Raw genomic sequence first — 13,729 nt, 5'->3', positions numbered from 1 at the left:
CGGTGATCGGGCATTCGGACAACGTGGCCAGTCCAGCGGAGTTGATGGCGTAGGAGCATCGCTTCAATGCTGGTGGTCTTTGCTTCCTCAAGCACGCTGACATTTGTCCGCCTGTCTTCCCAAGAGATTTGCAGGATTTTCCTGAGGCAACGCTGATGGAAACGCTCCAGGAGTTTGGTGTGACGTCTGTAGACAGTCCACGTTTCGCAGGCGTAGAGCAGCGTTGGGAGGACAATGGCTTTATAAACAAGCACCTTGGTATCTCTACGGATGTCCCGGTCATCAAACACTCTCTGCTTCATACAGAAAAATGCTGCACTCGCAGAGCTCAGGCGGTGTTGTATTTCAGTGTCGATGTTGACTTTTGTGGAGAGATGGCTGCCAAGGTAGCGGAAATGGTCAACAGTTTCAAATGCCATGGCTCAGTGCAATGGAATCCTTGGAGTTGTAGTTTGGTGAGGCATTAGCTTTGTTTGGCATTGACGGCTTAAGACCTTGTAAAGCTACAACTCCCATGACTCCATAGCATTGAGCCATGGCAATTGAAGTGGAATCAAACTGCACTAGTACATTGTAGATGCACCCGGTGAGAAAGGAGTTGGGAGCACTGGCTTCCATAAATTAAGTCTGCTTCATCAGAAACATGAAGCCAACTGCCTATGTACAAGCATTGGCCATTTAGGGCCCTTCCACACATCCCAGAATATCAATGGAGAAAATCCCACAATATCAGATTTGAACTGAGTTATCTGAGTCCACATTGCCAAGTATTCCAGTTCAAAGCAGAAAATGTGGGATTTTATTCAGCTGTGTAGAAGGGGCCTTAGTCATGCCTCAGTGGGCCTGTTCTAAGCATGATTAACATAGAACCCAACCATGTGATTAAAGAGTGCCATGTTTTGGTATGAGCACTCGGAGACTCTGGTCTTGATCTCATTCATCCCTTGGACCAGTCTTTCTCGACCTTTTTATTCTGCAATACTTTTCAGGTCTTAGGGAAACTCCATACAAAAAGAATGCCTAAAACTAAAGAAATGTGTGTGCCCTCCCCACAATCATTATATTTCATGCCACTCTTAACAAACACTTCTGGTAAGATCAGGATCCAAGAAACCCTGCTGTGGGGTGCATCTACACTATAGAATGAATGCACTTTGGCCCCACTTTAACTGCCATGGCTCAATGCTATGGAATCATAAGTGTTGTAGTTTTACAAGGTTTTTAGCCTTCTGTGCCCAAGAGTGCTGGAGCCTCACCAAACTACAAATCAGAGGATTCCACAGCATTGAGCTGTGGTAGTTAAAGTGGTATCAAACTGCATATATTCTACCGTGTAGATGCATTGTAAATTTAAGAGCCCAGTTTAGGCTTTTGCAGGACTAATCTGTTCTTTCCCCAGCACCCTACTAGGTAAGGAGAATGAGGTAAGGAAATTGTGGAAAACTAAAGGCCCATCTACACTACATTTGAAACTACATTATAAGATTGGTGTATCCTCAGGCCCCTTCATTGAGCCATGGTGGGGCAATGGGTTAAACCCTTGTGTCTGCTGAACTGCTGACTTGAAGCAGTTTGAATCCACGAGATGGGGTGAGCTCCCATTTGTTAGCTTGAGATAAGCCTCCCAGCAGGATGGTAACACATCTGGGCATCCCCTGGGCAACATCTTTGTAGATGGCCGATGCTCTCACACCAGAAGCGACTTGCTGTATGTTCTCAATTCACTTCTGACATGATTAAAATACATAAATAAAGGCCTCTTCTACACTGCCATAGAAAATCCAGATTATCTGCTTTTGTAGACTCATACAATCCAGTTCAAAGCAGGTGATGTGGATTATCTGCATTGACAATCTGGATTATATGGCAGTGTAGAAGGAGATTCTTACAATTCAGTTCAATACAGTTAAGCTGTGTTATATGAATCTACACTGACCATATAATGCTGGTGTGAAACCCACTTCTGTTTTTGAGTCAGTCACTCTCTTCCAGCTTAACACAGTTCACCATATTGTTGGGGAAGATAAAACGGAAGTGGAAGATATATATATATATCAGTGATGGTGAAATATTTTAGCGATGAAGTGCCATAGGTTTGCCACCACTTATATATATCATCCTTAGTTTCTTGGCAGGGATGATGTAAAATGTAATAAATAAAAATGAACAAAAGATAATATGAAATCTATTTGCAGCAGGCATGATGGTAGTCAGAAGAAAAGAGGAGACAAAAACACTTTGTGTGATTTCTAGTCTGTGCCATAGTGTATTCTAGAACAAATTGGCTAAGTTGTAGTCACTCACAATGATGAAAAATAATGACAGTCATTCTGAAAAAAAATCTCAGACAGGAAAAAAATATGCAGGGACATGGTTTATTTTTATATATTTGTGGTAATATTTTCTTTTCCAGAGAGGAAGGAATGTAATCTTTTGGTCAGCATCAGTGAGTTTCTAGTGCCCTCTATGGATGAGTCTTAAAAACTGATTTTTCACAAGTCATAATAGCTGTGGTGTTGATCTGTTATATAAGCCGAAAGCAATGAAGAATGCCTTTATTTGGATCAACCGAAATGTCACCAAGCCATGAGCAAACTTTTGAGTTCTCAAGAACTTTACTTCATCTAAATGATTCAAAAGCCTTCTCACTTTTTGGTGACTTTTTCAGTCGTAATTCTGTTCTTGCTATGGGATTTTTCACAAGTCGGATGTATCATCATTTTAGGATGGAGAATCCCAATTAGTTGGCATATGCGTCTTCTATATGAGTGGCTCCCAAACTGCAGTCCGTGGACCACCAGTGGTCCCCAAGAACTAAAATATGGTCCACGGCCTCACTGTTACTACTATAGATAATAACGTAGCCCAACCAAAAAATAATTTTCTTCGTGTCTTCGATTTTAGGCCTGTACCTGGGATTATTTGGGGTGCTGATTCAGAAAATTGCATTGGATAGACCACATCAGCTCTAGATTATTAAATTTGGTTTTCTGTGGGTGAGCAGATGTTGACTACTGGATGGCATATGTTCTGTATCCGAAACTAGAGCTGATGTAGTCTATCCAATGCAATTTTCTGATTCAGCATCCCAAATAAACCAAAAGTTGACCAAAAACTGATTCGTAACTAATGTTGGAGAGTGGTCCCTGGTCAAAGTGGTTCCTGATCAAGTAGTCCCTGGTCAAAAAAGGTTGGGACCCACTGTTCTATACAGATGCATGGTATATTGTTTTGCATGTGCATGTTTCGATATGGTTTATATATGTTTAGCTTGAGAAGAGATAAGAGGATAGCTATATTTAAATACCAAAAGGGATGTCATGTAGGCAATGGAGCAAGATGATTCTCTGTTGCACCAGGAAGTTCTTCCAAATGTTTCGATAGAATCTCTTGTCCTGTAAATTGAATCAATGGATCAAATTGCCTCATGTCCTAGAATGTGTCTACAGTCCAGGTATGGGCAAACTTGGGCTTTCCAGGTGTTTTGGATTTCAACTCCCACAGTTCCTAAATGCCTAAAAGCCAAACTTTTCCCATGCCTAATTGTATAATTAATTGTTTCACACCATTTCACTACCATGGCTCAATGCTATGGAACCCTGGGGGTTGCAGTTTGATGAAGCAACAGTACTATTTTGTAAAGAGGGATAGGTAAAGGTAAAGGTTTCCCCTGACGTTAAGTCCAGCCGTGTCCAACTCTGGGGGTTGGTGCTCATCTCCATTTCTAAGCCGAAGAGCCAGCGTTGTCTGTAGACACCTCCAAGGCTATGTGGCCGGCATGACTGCATGGAACGCCGTTACCTTCCTGCCGGAGCAGTACCTATTGATCTACTCACATTTGTATGTTTTCGAACTGTTAGGTTGGCAGAAGCTGGAGCTAACAGCGGGTGCTCACTCCACTCCCCGGATTTGAACCTGGGACCTTTCAGTCTGCAAGTACAGCAGCTTAGCACTCTAACACACTGAGCCATCGGAGGCTCCAAAGAGGGATAAAGACCTTGCAAAACTACAACTCCTGGGATTCCATAGCATTGAACCATTATTATTATTATTATTATTATTATTATTATTATTATTATTATTATTATTAAATGCTATGAACCATATGATTTGGAAGTCCCACAGTATCTTTGCGTGTTCATTTTCCACGACCTTTGGTGGAATCACAAACCTGCAAAGGTCGTGGAAAATGAACGCGCAAAGATACTGTAGGACTTCCAAATCCAGACTGACAAAGTTCTGGAACACAACACACCAGACATCACAGTTGTAGAAAAGAAAAAGGTTTGGTTCATTGATGTCGCCATCCCAGGTGACAGTCACATTGATGAAAAACAACAGGAAAAACTCAGCTGCTATCAGGACCTCAAGATTGAACTTCAAAGACTCTGGCAGAAACCAGTGCAGGTGGTGATGGGCACACTGGATGCTGTGCCAAAAGATCTCAGCCGGCATTTGGAAACAATAGACATTGACAAAATTACGATCTGTCAACTGCAAAAGGCCACCCTACTGGGATCTGCGCATATCATCCAAAAATACATCACACAGTCCTAAACGCTTGGGAAGTGTTCGATTTGTGATTTTGTTACACGAAATCCAGCATATCTATCTTGTTTGCTGTGTCATAATAAAATAATAATAATAATAATAACAACAACAACAACACTTTATATTCTGCCCTATCTCCCCAAGGGGACTCAGGGTGGATCACAGTGCATATACACAGCAAACATTCAATGCCGTTTGGACAAAGAAGACAGACCAGAACATACAGACAGAAGGAGGTATGTTGTTTTGAAGTCTGTTTTTTTGGTGCCTTGGAGGTTGAGTTTGAGGTTCAGTCACAGGGGGGTGCTGTTGCTCCATTCTCTTTGACAAAGAGCCCTCAAGACTTCCACCTTTGTTTTTGGTCACCACATTTCTGGTCTTGTTCTTTATGGTGCCGTAAAATACCTCCCCCACAATTTGTGACACCTAATTTCTCTACTTACAGTTCTAAGCTGTTTTCAAACTGCTTAGGTAAATAGTGAGCTGGGCTTGACGGTCGAGTGCTCACCCCGACCGGACTTGGAACTGACCACCTTTTGATTGGTAGATCTTATTACTGCTGGTGATTTAGCAGCTATGCTACAGCCCAGCCCAGTGAAGATGGTGTCAAACTGCCTTAATTGTACAGTACAGGTGTATCCTTAGCCTTACATCATCAGAAAACAAGTTTGCCCCCTCCGCAATGTTTTGTCATTATTGGGTTGCTGTGAGGGTTGTTGTATGTTTTCTGGGCTGTATGGCCATGTTCCAGAAGTATTCTCTCCTGATGGTTCACTCACATCTATAGCAGGCATCCTCAGAAGTTGTGAGGAGGCCTGCCATAGATGTGGGCGAAACGTCAGGAGATAATACTTCTGGAACATGACCATACAGCCCGAAAAACATACAACAACCCTGTTATCCCGGCCATGAAAGTCTTCGACAATGGGTTGCTGTGAGTTTTCTGGGCTGTATGGCCATGTTCCAGAAGCATTTTTTCCTGACGTTTCTCCTACACCTATAGCAGGCATCCTCAGAGGTTGTGAGGTCTGTTGGAAACTAGGCAAGTGGGGTATATATCTGTGGAATATCCTGGGTGGGGGAAAGAACTCTTGTCTGTTTGAGGGTAGTGAGAATGTTGCAATTGGCCACCTTGATTAGCACTGAATAGCCTTTCAGCTTCAAGGTCTGGCTGCTTCCTGGCTGGGGAATCCTTTGTTGTGAGGTGTTAGCTGGCCCTGATTGATTCATGTCTGGAATTCCTCTGTTTTCTGAGTGCTGTTCTTTATTTAATGTCTTGATTTTAGATTTTTTTTAAATACTGGTAGCCAGATTTTGTTCATTTGCTTTTGGAACATAGCCATAACAGCCCGGAAAACTCACAGCAACCCAGTGATTCCATCCATGAAAGCTTTTGACAACACATTTTATTATTATTGTCCTTTCGATTGTTTTATTATTATTAAAGTGATAAATAATTTAGAAATATTTTTTTAAACCTGTTACATGTTTTCTGCTGCCATTTTTCTCAAAAGATGGAAAGCATAGAAAAAGTTAAATTTATCAGGATTTTTGCCTTTAAAATAAATCTTGTATAGTTGATATAATCACGTTAGATAGAAGCATAAATAGCAGATGGTAAACCCTAATGACCTACCAGACTTTCTCAATGATCTAATTATCAACAATTTGAAAGTGTTACCCACACGCCTGATTAATACTATTATACATTGCTGTACGATGATGAATTTTCTAGGAGGTAGAAACAAAAAAATGAATATATTGAGACAATACAGATACAGTACCTTGGCAATAATCTTTTATACATATGAATTGAACTGAACATAATGAAAACAATTGTTTTATAGCTCACAAGGACACAATCCTGTTCTGAAAATGTTCTGGCTACGATAATCTTCTATTGCAAAATTTAGTAGAAGCCCCCTCTCTCTTTCTCTTTCTCCCTCCTTTCCTCATTCTCTCCATCCACACACTCACACACCAGCAAAATACAGTCAAGACATTAATGGATCACTCCACCACCAAAACTGAGAAAGAAGCATAAATCTGTTAGCAGGATGTTAATGGCATAACTTTTTGAAAATGGAAGTGTTGATGCTAATATGTTTGTTTTAGATCATTGGAGTATTTTAATTCACTAACACTAAAGTATTAAAGGTTTAGGAAACACTGATGGATCCATTTGTAATAAACATTTGAAATAGCTGGAGACCAATTAAAGTAATGAAAACCATTAATCAGTATTCAATCATGTTGTCAAAGGCTTTCATGGCCGGAATCACTGGATTGCTGTGAGTTTTCTAGGCTTATGGCCATGTTCCAGAAGCATTATCTCCTGACTTTTCACATTTATGGCAGACATCTTCAGAGGTTGTAAGGTCTGTTGGAAACTAAGCAAGTGGAGTTTATATATCTGTGGAATGTTCAGGGTGGGAGAAAGAACTCTTGTCTGCCTGAGGCAAGTATGAATATTGCAGTTGGCCACCTTGATTAGCATTGAATTGCCTTGCAGCTTCAGAACCTGGCTGCTTCCTGCCTGGGGAAATCCTTTGTAAGGTTAATGGTGTATCTCATGTGACCCATATGTCTTGCTGAATACACATTTCTGGCAGTTGAAAGCATTCATCCACACATGTAGGTAAGGAATCTACTGGCAAAGGCCAAGCATACTGCATCAGCCATCACCATGCCAACCAAACATTCATGAGCATTTTTGTCTTGTAGTAGCAGAACAATCTGTCTCTAGCACGAAACTCCAAAAAACAAGGTGAGTATATACTCTTTGTCACAGCTGTGTGTTTTACCTATCTTGGGTAAATTGGTCATAGCTAAGTATGGGAATGACAGCACTCCTCTCCCATGCTCCCCACTGCACATGCATCCAATTTGGGCAACAAAGTGCTCCAGTTGATGCCTTATTGTTGCTCTCCACCCCTTTCTTTCTCTACTTTCCACAGGCTGTTCTCCCGTTCTTCATTCTACGTCCTGTTCTGTGTTGGCCAGGAGGAATAAAGTGTAGTAGTAGCCAGCTGGTTCCTCTACGGCAATGGTTCTCAACCTGTGGGTCCCCAGATGTTTTGGCCTTCAACTCCCATATATCCTAACAGCTGGTAAACTGGCTGGGATTTCTGGGAGTTGTAGACCAAAACACTTGGAGACCCACAGGTTGAGAACTACTGCTCTATGGGATATATACTTTTCTTAGAAAGGGTGCATTTTTGGGCTTCAAGTCAGAATCTGCCAGCCAACATGGCAGTTGTCATCCAGAAAAGAATTGACCTAGCTTTCTTCCAGGCAGTGCTCTGACCATGAAAATGCTTACAATATGGCACTCTTCCCAAATGGAGCTGGTGCCATAAAGGATGTGACATCAGAACCCTGCTACCCTCCAATATGACTGAGGCAAAGCGGTCTTGCTGAGATGATTGGCTGGAATGTGTCCTTTCAGGATCTTCTCCATCCAGAAGAGATACCTATAACAGCTTTAAGTGTGGTACTACATGTTTGTTTGCTTGTTTGCATGTATGTTGTTGAGACAAGGAACCCCTTCCTGTACTCCATCACGATTTGATTTAACTTTTGCTAAGCTTGGGGACGTAATGGATTGGAGAGGAAGGCATCTATTCACTCAAGTCACCTGTTTTCTGGGGTTGGGCTTTTTAAAGTATGGCACCGAGATAAGTATGTACTGCTGGGGTTTCTTAGGCAGACAGTTGGAAGGAGAAAAAGTGAGTAGAGGGATGAGAAATTGTTATTGGTGAGATGTTACAACAAAAGCAAGAGGTGCATCAGTCATATAGGTTCTTAGGAAGAACAAAAAGGATTGCTTGTCCTTTGCAGTGTTCCTCTTGTCTCAAATATATGAGATTGGGTGAGAACACTGCTCTTTTCTTTGTATTTTGTATTTTGAAGCCCCCACACATAAAATATGAACTATTCTGACTGGCCAGGGACTCTCTGGTGCTCCTTGAATCAATTATGAGGCTTTGAGTTTGAGGACATAGGAACTGCTGTCCTGGATCTGTCATGCTACGATGGCACATCATAAGGTCATAGTGACTGAGGTTGCAAAGCCAACACTAATCAAAGAATCACAAGAAACCAACACAGGTGGGTCAGCACCATGGATAACTCAAAGTAATGGAAGGGGAGTGAAAGCCAAACATTTATACTGTGTATATTGTTCCAACTAGCTCCAGATTATGCCTTCAACAGAAAGATGATGTTCCTAAACCAAGTTGATCCTGCCTTTTAAACTGACAATGTGGTAATGCGTAAGGACACAAAATAATGTGTCAATCTGTGTCTTTGGCTAACTTTGTAGGTATTCTGCCCTTCCATATTGTGAGTGAGTGGTGATAATTGAAGGCATCTTGTTGACCATGCATTCATTGCCTCCTTCCACATACATATGGCAAATGACCATGACTGCCCACTCACTTCCTGAATAGTGAACTATGCCAATGTTTCTAATGAGGCTGGGAGAGTGTTCATGAGCTCTTATTGCATGTTCTTCTCCTCCTATTCCAAGATTTGTGCATGATGCAACTATGAGCCTAGTAGCAATGTATAGCTTCTCCATCCAACTATTATAGCAGAAAAGTATGAGTCAATTCTATAGCTTCCAGAAGACCCTTGATACCTCCAAAAAAGTTGGGCAAGTTTTTGCTCCATTTAGTTTTGCCTCTAGTGCCCCCCAACTATCAAATAATGTCAATTGAAAATGTAAAACCGAAATACGTCAGCTGATAAGGAGTTTAAAGTTAAGCTAGAAGTGATATTATACCATTTCTTACTTATTGGCATAGCTCCAATTGGATGTGTGGTGAAAATAGCTCTATAATTGCTGAATTAAATGAAGGAAAAGAAAACTGTGTATTTTGTCTGCATCAGAAGTATAATGTTAAACCACAGATTAGTTGGATAGATAGATGCTATAGAGATAGATAGACAGACAGACAGACATAGCTGCATGCCTTTGCTACATATATGACAAACAAAACCAATTGTATATATATTTTAGGGTCTTTCTTTACTTTACATTAATAGCCACTATATTAATATTGATTGTTATGAAGAAATTGGAAGTGAAGACTGCTTTCCACAGTTCAGTACTTGCTGATGAGATTATTAATGCAAAACTGATGTTCTGATACTGTCTCATTTGACATGGTCACTTAAACACTGAAGTATATTAATACTAAGAAAAATGGTTCCAGCTTTGTCAGAGTGGACAACATGCAGCACTCCAGATCCTGTTGAACTGCAGTTCCCAATCCCTGCTAACTGTAGCAGCTATAGTTGATGGGAACTGTAGTCCAACAACATCTGGAGAGCCACATGTTGCCCACCACTGTATGTTTTGGCAGTGACTCTATATACGCTGAGGGTTTCTTCTCTTAATGAAGCAAAATTATTGACTGGACCCACTGTAAAAAAAAATTCAGCCAATTAGACATTTGACTACACCTGTCTTGGACACATGTTGAAGCTTTCAGGTGTAACTGGCAGTGCTGCCTTTTCTCTATGTATAATGAGTTTTTTCAAGTAAACTAGGCTGTATGTAGCATTACATTCTGAATGTTCTCACTGTCGGGTGTTCTAAACCAGTGCTTCTTAAACTTTTCCACTCAGGATCCCTTTTGGCCCAAGACATTTTTACGTGACCCCAAGTATATAGGTATATAAAATAGGCATAAAAATCAAACATTTACTGGTAATATGAGGATTATCCAGAAAGTACATTACATTTTGGAATTAAAAATGAACAAAGTATAGGAGAAAACATTTACCATATGCAGTTGAAAGCCACACCCAAATACAGTAGAGTCTCACTAATCCAAGCTAAACGGGCCGGCAGAAGCTTGGATAAGCGAATATCTTGGATTATAAGGACTGATCAGGGAAAAGCCTATTAAACATCAAATTAGGTTATGATTTTACAAATTAAGCACCAAAATTTCATGTTATACAACAAATTTGACAGAAAAAGTAGTTCAATACGCAGTAATGTTATGTTGTAATTACTGTATTTACGAATTTGGCACCAAAATATCACGATATATTGGAAACATTGACTACAAAAATGGCTTGGATTATCCAGAGGCTTGGATAAGCGAGGCTTGGATTAGTGAGACTCTACTGTACCACATCTCACGTAGTTGCCATTCAAATCTAGGCACTTATCATAGCGATAAATGAGCTTGGAAACTCCTTCCCCACTAAATTCTGCTGCCTCTGTCATCAACCTTTCCCCCTTCCCCCTTTCCGTAGCTGCACAGCGTCGCCAAAATGCTGTGTTGCCAGCCACGCCCCCATTGTTGGAAACAATTTAGTGGGGAAGGAGTTTCCAAGCTCATTTATCCCTATGATAAGTGCCTAGATTTGAATGGCGACTACGTGAGATGTAGTATTTGGGTATGGCTTTCAACTGCATATGGTAAATGTTTTCTCCTATACTTTGTTCATTTTTAATTCCAAAACGTAATATACTTTCTGGATAGCCTTCGTAAATCAGATTTTCCGAGGCTTGCTAGGCAGCCTGATTTTCCTTTATATGAAGTACAGCTGAAGCATCTTCTGCAGAGTGCTCTGTAAACCCTGCACAACAAGATTCATATAAATATATGAAACAGCTACTAGGTGATGTTCAGAAACTTTTTCAGGACCCCAACATTGAGCTAAGAGGATCCAGTTTGGGCTCAAGACCCACAGTGTAAGAATCAGTGTTCTGAAACACTTGTGAGGGGAATATGTTTTTGGACCACGGGTAAGTGAAGCTGTGGATATTAAATGAGTGGAAAAGGGAGTCATGAGGTATATAATTTCAGAAATGTTAGAAATATCCTGCCTCAGATCTCCACTACTGACATTCAACAAGACCAAAATATTTTTATGGAACAAAAAAAAAAATCTGAAATGAATGAACTTCATTGTTATTCTGGAATAATAGATTAAAAACACTGGTTACAGAATTGGAGTAACACCCTAGTGATCTTTCAGAGGATGATCTCCAGTTTGGCTAACTGACCACAAGATGTCGCCAGCATCCAATAAAGAACATCACGAAGCTTGAAACAATGTTCAGGAGGAAAGATATTCCTTATTAGGCTGGATATATTCCTTATCAGGAGTCCCCAGTGGTGCAGTAGGTTAAACCCTTGTGCCGGCAGGACTGATGACTTGAAGGTTGGGTTGCTGACCTGAAGGTTGCCGGTTTGAATCTAACCCGGGGAGAGTATGGATGAGCTCCCTCTGTCAGCTCCAGCTCCCCATGCGGGGACATGAGAGAAGCTTCGCACAAGGATGGTCAAAACATCAGGCCATCCCCTGGGCAATGTCCTTGCAGACAGCCAATTCTCTCACACCAGTTTCTCAAATCGCTCCTGACACGACAAAAAAACAATCAGGCTGGATATTGGAAAATGCTGAAGTCCGTGATATTTTCATCTTAAAAATCCCAACCTCAGGCAAAAAAACTCGGAAGAAATTTGTTTCTTACAGTTTCTATCCCAATTTTGTTCCAGGAATAAGGCAATGAAAACATTTTAAAAACAACACACAGAAAAGAAAAGACAACACCGTGCATTTAGGCATGTTCAAGGACCATTCTGTAGGAAATGGATAACATTTACTCTTTAAAGAGTGAAATGTATCTTAGGGAAGTGAAAGGCTTAATGAATATTGCAGTGACCTCCCCATGTCTTATCTATCTTAACCTCTCTTTGATGCTCTTTAGACTCCATAACTTCCCTCTGCCTTAGTTCTCTTCCCATTCCTCTTGCTAATGGAACTGACATTTTATTACCTTTTATTGCCCACAAATTAGAGCTCGATGGCGCAGTGGGTTAAACCCTTATGCCAGCTGAACTGCTAATGCAGTTTGCATTATCTAAACTATGTGAGTCTACACTGGCCATATAATGCAGTTTCAAATTGCATTATATGGCAATGTAGATGAGGCACCCGTTTAGTGATATTGTCTTGCCCTCTCTCTCAATGCAAAGAACATCCCTATTATCTTTCTCCTATCCGTATGGTTGTGTGTTCCCTCTGACTTTATTTTGGAACATACTTCTAGTTTTCATTATATTGGTATTGGTGTTTTTAACATTGTTTAACATTGTTTGTTATTTTTATTTCAGAGCTGCAATTCCAAATGGGATTAAGAACTGGGATAATCAGGTTTCATGCTCAAATGAACTCCTGAGAAGAAACACATAGGACTTGTACTATCAAAGTCATTGAACAAACAAAGAATTACATTCTCAGTGTCACAATGATTTTTTACATGGATTTATTGTTATTGGATCCTCTTTACTGGAAAACAAGTTCCCACTAGTGGTTTCTTTACATGAACCACTAGATAATTGAAGAGAAAATAAACATAGAGTCCGTGATTCATTTATACCATAATCAGTTGTAGAGAAAGTTACATGTATCACAGTCAATCATAAAGACAGTATGAAATGTAACAGAAAATTAAAAAAAACATATTCAGTTGGAGAGGAGAAAACTGAGAGGTAATATACAACTATATGTAATTATCTGAACGCTTGTCATGTGGATGATATCATAAAGGTAAAACCCAAGCAATGAATTCAAGCAACAAGAAAAAAGATTCCAAATAAACATAAGGGATACACACACACACACTTCGGATAGCATAGAGAAGGGTTAACATCTCTGTGGTGTTTGTTTTGTTGTCGGTGCCTCTGTTCAGAAGATTTCACCTCACTTTCTATCCCTGTGATAATTTTGAAAGATTTGGCTTGTTGTGGAAACAAGGATTGGTGATAAAGCTTCAGCGGAGACACCTTTTCCCTGTGATGACTCTTTCATATGTGAATTTGTGGTTCTTTCCAATGCTATGCTTCTGAATCCTTCAAATCCCATGAACATGTCATGATGATCTGTTTCTGTTTTTAAACTTACATGGGGTAACGCATAACCTAATACTCGGAGAAGGGTGTTTATATGTTCCTTGGTGACGGTGTGACTGGGTTTTCTTGACAAGTTTAGGGAGGGTTGCCATCACCTTCTTCTTGGGCTGAGAGAGTATAACTTGTCTAAGGTTATTCAACAGATCTTCACGACTGAACAGAGATTGAATCCCTTGTCTTGAGTGTCATAATCCAATGGTCAAACCACTACACCATGATGGTTTACCCGGCATTGC

General features: G+C 40.4%; 1 protein-coding gene across 1 annotated transcript in view; it reads left to right on the top strand.

Moving 5' to 3' along the window:
• Positions 1-13,371, top strand: part of LOC134295905 (uncharacterized) — a 55,268-nt gene extending 41,897 nt beyond the window's left edge. The window contains exon 5 of the mRNA XM_062969405.1: positions 12,696-13,371. The gene's annotated coding sequence lies outside the window, so the exon portion shown is untranslated. The remainder of the gene's footprint in view (positions 1-12,695) is intronic.
• The last annotated feature ends 358 nt before the right edge of the window (positions 13,372-13,729 follow it).

This window comes from Anolis carolinensis, chromosome 2, assembly GCF_035594765.1.
Source record: "Anolis carolinensis isolate JA03-04 chromosome 2, rAnoCar3.1.pri, whole genome shotgun sequence".
NCBI classification, from domain to species: Eukaryota; Metazoa; Chordata; class Lepidosauria; order Squamata; family Dactyloidae; genus Anolis; species Anolis carolinensis.
This window is presented reverse-complemented; position numbering and strand designations above follow the sequence as displayed.